A 12,040-nucleotide genomic window follows, 5' to 3' on the forward strand; every position below is an offset into this window, starting at 1 on the left:
TTTGCCAAGACCTGAGTTTAAAAAAAAAAAGCAAATTCCGGATCAATATGCACAAGTTGAAAAACAAATCTACCCCCATTTATATAAAAAGAAAATCATATAGATCTGTATATGTTCTTTACTATGTGTATACATGCATTTACAGAAAGTCCTGAAGGGTTATAAAAATAATAACATCATAAGGCCACCTTCAAATAACAGTTTGAGGAATTTTGACAACTGTTTCTTTTATGCATGACCTCTCTTCTCCTAGACTATTCTAATTGTCTTCAATCAGACAGCAACTCTAACACATTATTCTTCTAAGAAAGGAATTAAGTAAGAATTTTCAGCCCCCTCCCAAAAGAACAATTGGCAGGCAACCAGATCTCAGGGCTCTCTCCCAGCATCCTAGCCAGCCAAAGCAGGGTCCCAAGGCAGCACAGGCTGGCTGGAGCAGGCACTTTCATACCTGGTCTTTGCTCTTAAAGATTCCCAAAGCCAAAAACAGAAATTCTTTTTTAAAGGGCAATTTATTTGAAGTGTTAATTAAAATGCAAATTACTCCAAGACGGCTTGGGTTTTAAACATTTGCTCTGAAGTTGCCATGAATATAAAGCATATGACAGTCTTCTGTTTAGCATGATCTGCATACTTGCTCACAGTTGAAAAATTGCTTGACTTGAAAATAACAAGGGTGGGCAGTAAATGCCAAGTGATGCAGCCAAAATCCTTTAGCAAGAGCTGTTCTCCTTCAGGAGGACAAGGGAGAGAAAGGGTTGAAGAAGAGTACTCTGCTAAGACTCAGTCTCCAGGAGGGTTTTTTGAGGGGGTGAAGCTCGCCACCCACAAGGAAGGTGAGCTCAGTTACCAGGGCGGACCTCACAGCTTTAAAGTAATTAGAACCGTCTACAGCATGTTGACTAGCTTCCGACCCTCTCCTTCCTGAGTCAGGGAAGAGAAGGAAGCTGTAAACAAACATGAAGCTCATGAGTGGGAGGGAGTGAATCCATCATAATCTTCAAGGAAGGAGCAAAAAAGACTCACTGTTCTTAAGCATCTTCTTTGCACCAGACGCTGGGTGTAGCTTTTTGACATCCTTTTCCCAGTTTTACTTAATACTCCCACAACCCTGCAGGCACCTGCAGGGTGGTGCACTCCACACCAGTCCAAGGTGTTGACAGAGCCCCCAAGACCATGTGACGAGGCCCAGCCTTGGACAAAAGGGGGAACTGGATGAACTTCCAACTTCTCCCTCCAAAGGTCTAAGACGCTCGATCCTCACAGTTCAGTCTTCAAAACAGAGAGGCCACCATGCGTGCTGATCATGTAAAAGTGCTTCATAGCTCCACACGCCCACATTACCTCCTGACCATGCCTCTGGCATTGTCTTACGGAGGACACGTTGGCTGAGCCAGCTTTTTTTTTTTTTAAACATCTTTATTGGAGTATAATTGCTTTACAATGTTGTGTTAGTTTCTGCTGTATAACAAAGTGAATCAGCTATACATATACATATGTCCCCATATCCCCTCCCTCTTGCGTCTCCCTCCCACCCTCCCTATCCCACCCCTCTAGGTGGACACAAAGCACCGAGCTGATCTCCCTGTGCTATGCGGCTGCTTCCCACTAGCTATCTGTTTTACGTTTGGTAGTGTATATATGTCCATGCCACTCTCTCACTTCGTCCCAGCTTACCCTTCCCCCTCCCCTTGTCCTCAGCTCCATTCTCTACATCTACCTCTTTATTCCTGTCCTGCCCCTAGGTTCATCAGAAACATTTTTTTTTAGATTCCATATATATGTGTTAGCATACGGTACTTGTTTTTCTCCTTCTGCCTTACTTCACTCTGTATGACAGACTCTAAGACCATCCACCTCACTACAAAAAACTCAATTTCGTTTCTTTTTCTGGCTGAGTAATATTCCATTGTATATATGTGCCACACCTTCTTTATCCATTCATCTGTTGATGGACACTTAGGTTGCTTCCATGTCCTGGCTATTGTAAATGGTGCTGCAATGAACATTTTGGTACATGACTCTTTTTGAATTATGGTTTTCTCAGGGTATATGCCCAGTAGTGGGATTGCTGGGTCATATAGTAGTTCTATTTTTAGTTTTTAAAGGAACCTCCATACTTTTCTCCATAGTGGCTGTATCAATTTACATTCTCAGCAACAGTGCAAGAGGGTTCCCTTTTCTCCATACTCTCTCCAGCATTTATTGTTTGTAGGTTTTTTATGATGGCCATTCTGACTGGTGTGAGGTGATATTTCATTGTAGTTTTGATTTGCATTTCTCTGATGATTAGTGATTAGTGATGTTGACCATCCTTTCATGTGTTTGTTGGCAATCTGTATATCTTCTTTGGAGAAATGTCTGTTTAGGTCTTCTGCCCATTTCTGGATTTGGTTGTTTGTGTTTTGGATATTGAGCTGCATGAGCTGCTTGTATATTTTGGAGATTAATCCTTTGTCAGTTGCTTCATTCACAAATATTTTCTCCCATTCTGAGGGTTGTCTTTTCTTCTTGTTTACAGTTTCCTTTGCTGTGCCAAAGCTTTTAAGTTTCATTAGGTCCCATTTGTTTATTTTTGTTTTTATTTCCATTTCTCTAGGAGGTGAGTCAAAAAGAATCTTGCTGTGATTTATGTCATAGAGTGTTCTGCCTATGTTTTCCTCTAAGAGTTTTATAGTGTCTGGCCTTACATTTAGGTCTTTAATCCATTTTGAGTTTATTTTTTGTATGGTGTTAAGAAGTGTTCTCATTTCATTCTTTTACATGTCACTATCCAGTTTTCCCAACACCACTTATTGAAGAGGCTGTCTTTTCTCCACTGTATATGCTTACCTCCTTTATCAATGATAAGGTGACCATATGTGTGTGGGTTTATCTCTGGGCTTTCTATCTTGTTCCATTGATCTATATTTCTGTTTTTGTGCCAGTACCATACTGTCTTGATTACTGTAGCTTTGTAGTATAGTCTGAAGTCAGGGAGCCTGAATCCTCTGACTCCATTTTTCTTTCTCAAGTTTGCTTTGGCTATTTGGGGTCTTTGTGTTTCCATACAAATTGTGAAATTGTTTGTTCTAGTTCTGTGGAAAATGCCATTTGTAGTTTGATAGGGATTGCATTGAATCTGTAGATTGCTTTGGGTAGTATAGTCATTTCAACAATGTTGATTCTTCTAATCTAAGAGCATGGTATATCTTTCCATCTGTTTGTGTCATCTTTGATTTCTTTCATCATTGTCTTATAGTTTTCTGAGTACAGGTATTTTACCTCCTTAGGTAGGTTTATTCCTAGGTATTTTATTCTTTTTCTTGCAGTGGTGAAAGGGATTGTTTCCATAATTTCTCTTTCTGACCTTTCTTTTTTTTTTACCCACAATCGGAGAAAAACATTATTTTTAAATAAATACATTTATTTTCAAACCTTCCTGTTCAAAGATGGACCTCAGAGCAAAGCTCTGAACAGGCAGGATCCACTTTTTCTAGCTCAGTACATTGAACAGTATCTTCTCTACTAACACTTGATGCCTAATCATTGGTTCCTCTTATATTCCTTCAATCTTATAGGCTGCTTTAGAAAAATGGGGGGGAAAGGCCAACAATACTAATTCTGCAAAAGATATAATAGTAAACATGGCCTTAGTTGCAGGTCTCCTTTTCATCCTCCCACACAATCAACTTCTGATTGTAGCAATGGCATAGCTAAGGTAAGATCTATGCTAGTCCTTAAAATGGCTGATCTTTCATCATTAGTGTATAGGAATGCAAGAGATTTCTGTGCATTAATTTGGTATCCTGCAACATTACCGAATTCATTGATTAGCTCTGGTAGTTTTTTGGTAGCGTCTTTAGGATTCTCTATGTATAGTATCATATCATCTTCAAACAGTGACTGTTTTACTTCTTTTCTGATTTGGATTCCTATTATTTCTTTTTCTTCTCTGATTGCTGTAGCTAAAACTTCCAAGACTATGTTGAATAATAATGGCGAGAGTGGGCAACCTTGTCTTGTTCCTGATCTTAGTGGAAGTGGTTTCAGTTTTTCACCATTGAGAATGATGTTGGCTGTGGGTTTATCATGTATGGCCTTTATTATGCTGAGGTAGGTTCCTTCTGTGCCTACTTACTGGAGAGTTTTTATCATAAATGGGTGTTGAATTTTGTCAAAAACTTTTTCTGCATCTATTGAGATTATCATATGGTTTTGTATCACATTGATTGATTTGCATATATTGAAGAATCCTTGCATTCCTGGGATAAACCCCACTTGATCATGGTGTATGATCCTTTTAATGTGTTGTTGGATTCTGTTTGCTAGTATTTTGTTGAGGATTTTTGCATCTATATTCATCAGAGATATTGGCCTGTAGTTTTCTTTCTTTGTGACATCTTTGTCTGGTTTTGGTATCAGGGTGATGGTGGCCTTGTGGAATGAGTTTGGGAGTGTTCCTCCCTCTGCTATATTTTGGAAGAGTTTGAGAAGGATAGGTATTAGCTCTTCTCTAAATTTTTGATAGAATTCGCCTGTGAAACCATCTGGTCCTGGGCTTTTGTTGGTTAGAAGATTTTTAATCACAGTTTCAATTTCAGTGCTTGTGATTGGTCTGTTTATATTTTCTATTTCTTCCTGGTTCAGTGTCAGAAGGTTGTGCTTTTCTAAGAATTTGTCCATTTCTTCCAGGTTGTCCATTTTATTGGCATATAGTTGCTTGTAGTAATCTCTCATGATCTTTTCTTTTTTCTTCAATGTCAGTTGTTACTTCTCCTTTTCATTTCTAATTCTGTTGATTTGAGTCTTCTCCCTTTTTTTCTTGATGAGTCTGGTTAATGGTTTATCAATTTTTTTTACCTTCTCAAAGAACCAGCTTTTAGTTTTATTGAGCTTTGCTATCGTTTTCTTCATTTATTTTTCATTTATTTCTGATCTGATCTTTATGATTTCTTTCCTTCTGCTAACTTTGGGGTGTTTTTTGTTCTTCTTTCTCTAGTTGCTTTAGGTGTAAGGTTAGGTTGTTTATTTGAGATTTTTCTTGTTTCTTGAGGTAGGATTGTATTGCTATAAACTTCCCTCTTAGAACTGCTTTTGCTGCATCCCATAGGTTTTGGGTCCTCATGTTTTCATTGTCATTCGTTTCTAGGTATTTTTTATTTCCTCTCTGATTTCTTCAGTGATCTCTTGCTTATTTACTAGCATGTTGTTTAGCCTCCATGTGTTTGTATTTTTTACAGTGGTTTTCCTGTAATTCATATCTAGTCTCATAATGTTGTGGTCAAAAAAGATACTTGATACGATTTCAACTTTCTTAAATTTACCGAGGCTTGATTTGTGACCCGAGATGTAATCTATCCTGGAGAATGTTCCAAGTGCACTTGAGAAGTGTATTCTGTCATTTTTGGATGGAATGTCCTATAAATGTCAATTGAGTCCATCTTGTCTAATGTGTCATTTAAAGCTTGTGTTTCCTTATTTATTTTCATTTTGGATGATCTGTCCATTGGTGAAAGTGGGGTGTTAAAGTCCCCTACTATGATTGTGTTACTGTCGATTTCCCCTTTCGTGGCTGTTAGCATTTGCCTTATGTATTGAGGTGCTCCTATGTTGGGTGCATAAATATTTACAGTTGTTGTATCTTCTTCTTGAATTGATCTCTTGATCATTATGTAGTGTCCTTCTTTGTCTCTTGTAACAGTCTTTAAAGTCTATTTTGCCTGATATGAAAATTGCTACTCCAGGTTTCTTTTGATTTCCATTTGCATGGAATATTTTTTCCATTCCCTCACTTTCAGTCTGTATGTGTCCCTAGGTCTGAAGAGGGTCTCTTGTAGACAACATATATACAGGTCTTGTTTTTGTATCCATTCAGCCAGTCTATGTCTTTTGGTTGGAGCATTTAATCCATTTACATTTAAGGTAATTATTGACATGTATGTTCCTAATACTATTTTCTTAATTGTTTGGGGTTTGTTTTTGTAGGTCTTTTCCTTCTCTTGTGTTCCTGCCTAGAGAAGTTCCTTTAGCATTTGTTGTAAAGCTGGTTTGGTGGTGCTGCATTCTCTTAACTTTTGCTTGTCTGTAAAGATTTTAATTTCTCCATCGAATCTGAATGAGATCCTTGCTGGGTAGAGTAATCTTGGTTGTAGGGTTTTCCCTTTCATCACTTTAAATATGTCCTGCCACTCCCTTCTGGCTTGCAGAGTTTCTGCTGAAAGATCAGCTGTTAACCTTATGGGGATTCTCTTGTATGTTATTGGTTGCTTTTCCCTTGCTGCTTTTAATATTTTTTCTTTGTATTTAATTTTTGATAGTTTGATTAATATTTGTCTTGGCATGTTTCTCCTTGGATCTTTCCTGTATGGGATTCTCTGCACTTCCTGGTCTTGATTGATTATTTCCTTTCCCATGGTAGGGAAGTTTTCAACTATAATCTCTTCAAATATTTTCTCAGACCCTTCCTTTTTCTCTTCTTCTTCTGGGACCCCTATAATTCAAATGTTCATGTGTTTAATGTTGTCTCAGAGGTCTCTGAGACTGTCCTCATCCTTTACATTCTTTTTTCCTTATTCTGCTCTGTGGCAGTTATTTCCACTATTTTATCTTCCAGATCACTTACCCGTTCTTCTGCCTCAGTTATTCTGCTATTGATTCCTTCTAGAGAATTTTCAATTTCATTTACTGTGTTGTTCATCATTGTTTGATCTTTAGTTCTCCTAGATCCTTGTTAAACGTTTCTTGTATTTTCTCCATTCTATTTCCAGGACTTTGGATCATCTTTACTATCATTACTCTGAATTCTTTTTCAGGTAGACTGCCTATTTTCTCTTCATTTGCTTGCTCTAGTGAGTTTTTACCTTGCTCCTTCATCTGCTGCATATTTCTCTGTCTTCTCATTTTGTTTAATTTACTGTGTTTGGGGTCTCCTTTTTGCAGGCTGCAGGTTCATAGTTCCTGTTGTTTTTGGTGTCTGTCCCCAGTAGGTGAGGTTGTTTCAGTGGCTTGTGTAGGCTTCCTGGTGGAGGGGACTTGTGCCTGTGTTCTGGTGGGTGGGACTGCTTCTTGTCTTTCTGGTGGGCAGGGCCACATCCAGTGGTGTGTTTTGGTGTGTCTGTGATCTTATTATGATTTTAGGCAAACTCTCTGCTCATGGGTGGGGTTGTGTTCCTTTCTTGCTAACTGTTTGGCATGGGGCTTACAGCACTGGAGCTTGCTGGCCATTGGGTGGAACTGGGTCTTAGTGTTAAGATGGAGATCCCTGGGAGAGCTCTTGCTGATTGATATTATGTGGGGCCGGGAGGTCTCTGGTGGTCCAGTGTCTTGAACTTGGTTCTCCCACCTAGGAGGCTCAGGCCTGACACCTGGCCAGAGCACCAAGACTCTGTCAGCCACACAGCTCAGAAGAAAAGGAAGAAAAAAATAATAAAATAAAATAAATTTTTTTAATCAATAAAATTTTAAAAATTAAAGAAAAAGTAAGAGAGCAACCAAACCAATAAACAAATCCCCCAATGATAACAAGCACTAAAAACTAAACTAAGATAAACATAAAAATCAGAAACAAATCAGTTAACCCAGCTTTAATGAGTTAAAACACACCCCGCATTAGCCACATTGGTTCGATTAAATGCAAAAACAATTTGTTCTTTTCAGCAGGTTAAGGACACCACTAAAATCTTGTTTATACTCTTAATTTGTTTAACAGATGTTTTATTCAAAAGAATACAATAAGCCCTGGCCCTGCCTGTTGAGGGGAATAATCATCAGTTCTGAAATTAAAATTTTTAAATAAGTCTTCCCTAACTCTGAAAAATTCCATAGTGTGGTTGTCCTTCATCTACCCATTTTACAGAACGATAAACTTGAGCAAAGAGGGTACAAGCTAAACTCAGTCTCTTTGGACCACATTGTCCCAAACACATGCCTAGGGCATGCCAGGACCCACAAGGACCAGCCAGAATAGCCCTCCCAGTTGTTAACTTTGGTGTGGTTTGGTTTGGTTTGGTTTAGTTTCACTTTCATTTTGTTTCATTTTGGGTTTTTTTGCTTGGCTTGGCTTTGCTTTTCTTTCTTTTGTTTTGTGGGTAAGGGACAAAGGAGAGTGATCCAAAACCACTCAGAAAGATCCACATTTTAAGAATGGATATTGGATGTGTGTTGTGTTCTTGAAAATAGAAGTACACAGAGCGTTTCCTAAGCTCCACTCCATGCTCACCCCAGCCACCCAAACCTTAGGACGTAAATGTCTACTCGGAAGTCTCCAGTCCAGGTCAGGCTACAGTCCTAACACTTATGAAACCATAAGGAGACTGATTTACTCCTTTAAAATGTTTTGAGCATGTACTGTGCACCAGGCATTGTGAAGGGTCCCACACAAAAGCTGTCCCCAGTCTCTGAGTGCTGATGACCTACCAAGGGAGAGAAGACAGACACAGGACAGAGTCGTTCAGACAGTTCAGTGCTTTAAGAGTCAGAGGGAAAAGAGCCCATAGCTCTTGCCAGATTTAGCAAACAAAAATATAGGATACAGAAAATGTTTGGGGCACATTTATACTCAAAAAATTATTCATTGTTTATCTGAAATTCAAATATAACTGGGCATCTTATATTTTATCTGGTTGATGAAATAAGGCCAATCTTCTGCTAGGAGATGGGATGTCAGTGAACTAGTACATTCAAGGGGAAGGATGTTACAGGAATTCATGAGAAAAGTTCAGGATGGGCCAGTGCCTGGGCTCTGCTACAGCACCTGTCTTAGTCTGTTTGGGCTGCTATAACAGAATACCATAGACTGAGTGACTTAGAGACAAGAGAAATTTCTTTCTCACAGTTCTAGAGGCTGGGAAGTTCAAGATCAAGGTGCCAGCAGATTTGGTGTTTAGTGAGGTCCTCCTGGTTTACAGTTGGCCATCTTCTCTCTGTAACCTCACATGGTGGCCAAAAGGGCAAAGGAAATTTCTCAGGCCACTTTTATAAGGGCACTAATTCTATTAAGCCTCTGCCAAAGGCTCCACCTCCCAATATCATCACCTTGGGGGTTGGGCTTTCAACATATGAACTTTGCAGGGATACAAAACTTTGGTCCATTGCAACACCTTAAAGCTTCAAACACAGAGGGAGCAGATGACAGAGGCTGTGGAATGTTGCCTAAATTGTGTGATTCTGTCTCAGACAAGGAGCTCGATTCATCAGGTCCACGTCATAATGAATGAGAGGATCATTTAATTAAATGAAAACACTATGGAAGCTTTTGCAAGGCCAGTCCATCCATCTCCCAATTTATAAACGTCAGTTATAAACCTGTGACCTGTATCATATCTTTTTATTTTTTTGCTCTTTTTTTAATTGAAGTATAGCTAATTTACAATGCTGTGTTAGTTTCAGGTATACAGTAAAGTGATTCATTTATACATATATATATTATTTTTCAGATTCTTTTCATTATAGGTTATTACAAGATATTGAGTATAGTTCCCTGTGCTCTACCATAGGTCCTTGCTGTTTACGTATTTTATATATAGTCGTGCGTGTGTATGTTAATCCCAAGCTCTTAATTTGTCCCCCACACCTCCCCCCATCTCCTGTGTCATTTCTTAAAGAAGGATCCTTGTGTGCTGCAGTTCAGACCAGCTCATTTCATGCTTGGAAATTTCATGAAAGGGACATTTCAGTCCCATCTGAACCAAATTTGATCAAAATGAGAGAGATGTGCTATCAGCAAGTTTTGGGAACTGCCAGGGTCTAGGCAAATGAGAATCCTCGTGATGACATTCCAGCCTACCAGCCCCTCACTGTGGGGTGTTGGCAAAGTCCTGGAGCCTCTCTGAGCCTTCACGTCCTCCTACATGAAGCTGACCTTGCCCACTGGGCTGAGGAGCGGAGATGGTGTCTGCAAAGCACTTAGCATGATGCAGGATGCAGTGGGCACTTTGTGAATGGTCATGTTGGCAGGAAGCTAACTTTCAGCACCATTCCGATGCTACCTGCAGATTTCTGGGCTGCAAGACAGTCATCTGAGCAGTCGTCAATCTCCTTTAAATAAAAGCTTATGAGCTGAGTCATCCTCTTTCTCGCCAGTTACTCTTTAACGAAAACCTCACGTGCAGCAGCTGCACAGCCTAATTATCAGGGAGACAGCCAAGGGCCAGGGGCAAGCCTCAAGGAGCCCGTGTGTACCTGCCAAGGCTCCAAGACCCAGGAAGAAGCACATGGTGGACCCTGGAACCTGGCCGAGCTCCGCCGTTTATCCTTTACAGGAAAAACCTAGCACATCCCCAATCCTCAGTGCTGCCGTGGTGCTTTGAAATAAAAGATCCTTCGATGGAAAAACAGCGGTCTCAATTTTCTGAGTTGGCTTGAGCTCACATTTCCCCCACTGAGGTCAAAACCTGCCTTTGGCTCCAACCCCATTCTGTTCCCTGCAGCCGCACAGATTCTGTCACTGCCAGCTGCAGGTGACCCACCTGCCCACCACCTGAAGACCAGAACAGGTCACCCCTGGGGTTGGCACCTGCTCCAGGAACAGGCATCAGAGACAATGTCTGAGCCTAGCGTTAAGTCCTGAAATAATAATCCTTATGGACTCCAAATGATACTAACCCTGTTTCCTGCACACCCTTCCAGTTACTGGGGAACTGGGTACCGCTGTTACTTACCAGCAGCCTGATCCCAGGGCGTGACATAACTGCAACTCAGTTTCCTCATGTATAAATGGGAAGATTACCCTCAGGGCTATCATGAGGGTGAAATAATTCTGTGTGTATGTACCACTTAGCATCGTTCTTGGCAGAGTCTGTACTCAATAAATGGTAACAATGATAAGAGATAACATCTGCTGAGTGTTTACTATGTGCCAGAACTCCTTCTAAGTACTTTGCAAATATCAGCTCATTGAATCCATGCAACAACCCTGCAAGGAAAGGGCAGTCATTATCCTCTGTTTTTCTGATGAGGAAATAGAGGCTCCACAAGATTCCTTATCTTGCCTAAGTTTGTGCAGCTCTTGCAAGGCAGCTGAGCTCGAACCCCACAGCCTGGTTCCAGACTCCAGGCCCTGACCACTACCCAATACTCCCCTCCTTATAATTACCATTTAAAGAATGTTGTTTTTCACTGCAGGGCTGGTCAGCCACAGGCTCATGCCAACCACAGGCTGGGTCAGCCTCAGCCCCCTGAGAATGAAGGTTTGACCCAAACCTCACGCCTCCACGGGGGCGCTCAGCACTGGCTCCCAGCCTCAGGAAGCAAGGTGACTCACCCACCATCAACTGCCATCATTCTCTGTTTCTGAAGCTTAGTCACACACTGGTAGACCCTCATGGGATCTCACAGGCCTAAAAGCCCACCTCTATCCCACAGAGCTCTTCCTAAACGTCCCACAGCTAGGGCGGGTCATCTGGCATCACTTCTTTATTTGTTGAAAGGCATAGAGCCTCCTTTGTTGTCTTGCCTGCGTTGTCCTTGCAAGCCCACCTCCGTCCCCTCCCAAGGTCATACACTTTGCAAGCTTCTACTTGGCTCTGATGCTCCCCAGTCAGCCTGGGACTCAGTCCATCTGGTCCTGCACCGTCCTAGCTACTCAGCCTTCCATTCTCATCCTCAAATCGCTTCTCAGATGAGATTTCTCAGCATCATTGCTGTAGTTATAACCTTGGCTCCTCTGCATCTTGGTTCTGGACCCCAGTCCAGACTTTGGATGCCCTAGAGATCAGCTCTGTGAAGCACCCGTGGCCCTGAGACACTTTATACATCACCTACCCTGACCAGCAGCTCATTGTGTAGCTGAGGGCAGGGAGGTAAGCAGGGGAGCAGACACATCTGCCGGCCCCCAACAGTGATCTCCACCAGCTCCACAGGGGACCAGACCTCCTGCACCGCCCCCAGGCCACTCTGTCAGCTAATGCTTGTTTTCGAGATGGGCCCTGAGACTGGAAAGCTCGGAAACAGCATCTACCCACATCCCTGGCACTGGAGAGGCTGTGAAATGCTAACAATTCTTTGCCTGAAAAGAATTCAACCTTCCTTTCTACAGCTCACCCATTAAGAAAGGTCCATG

The sequence above is a fragment of the Balaenoptera physalus genome (genome assembly GCF_965194825.1).
Source record: "Balaenoptera physalus genome assembly, chromosome: 6".
NCBI classification, from domain to species: Eukaryota; Metazoa; Chordata; class Mammalia; order Artiodactyla; family Balaenopteridae; genus Balaenoptera; species Balaenoptera physalus.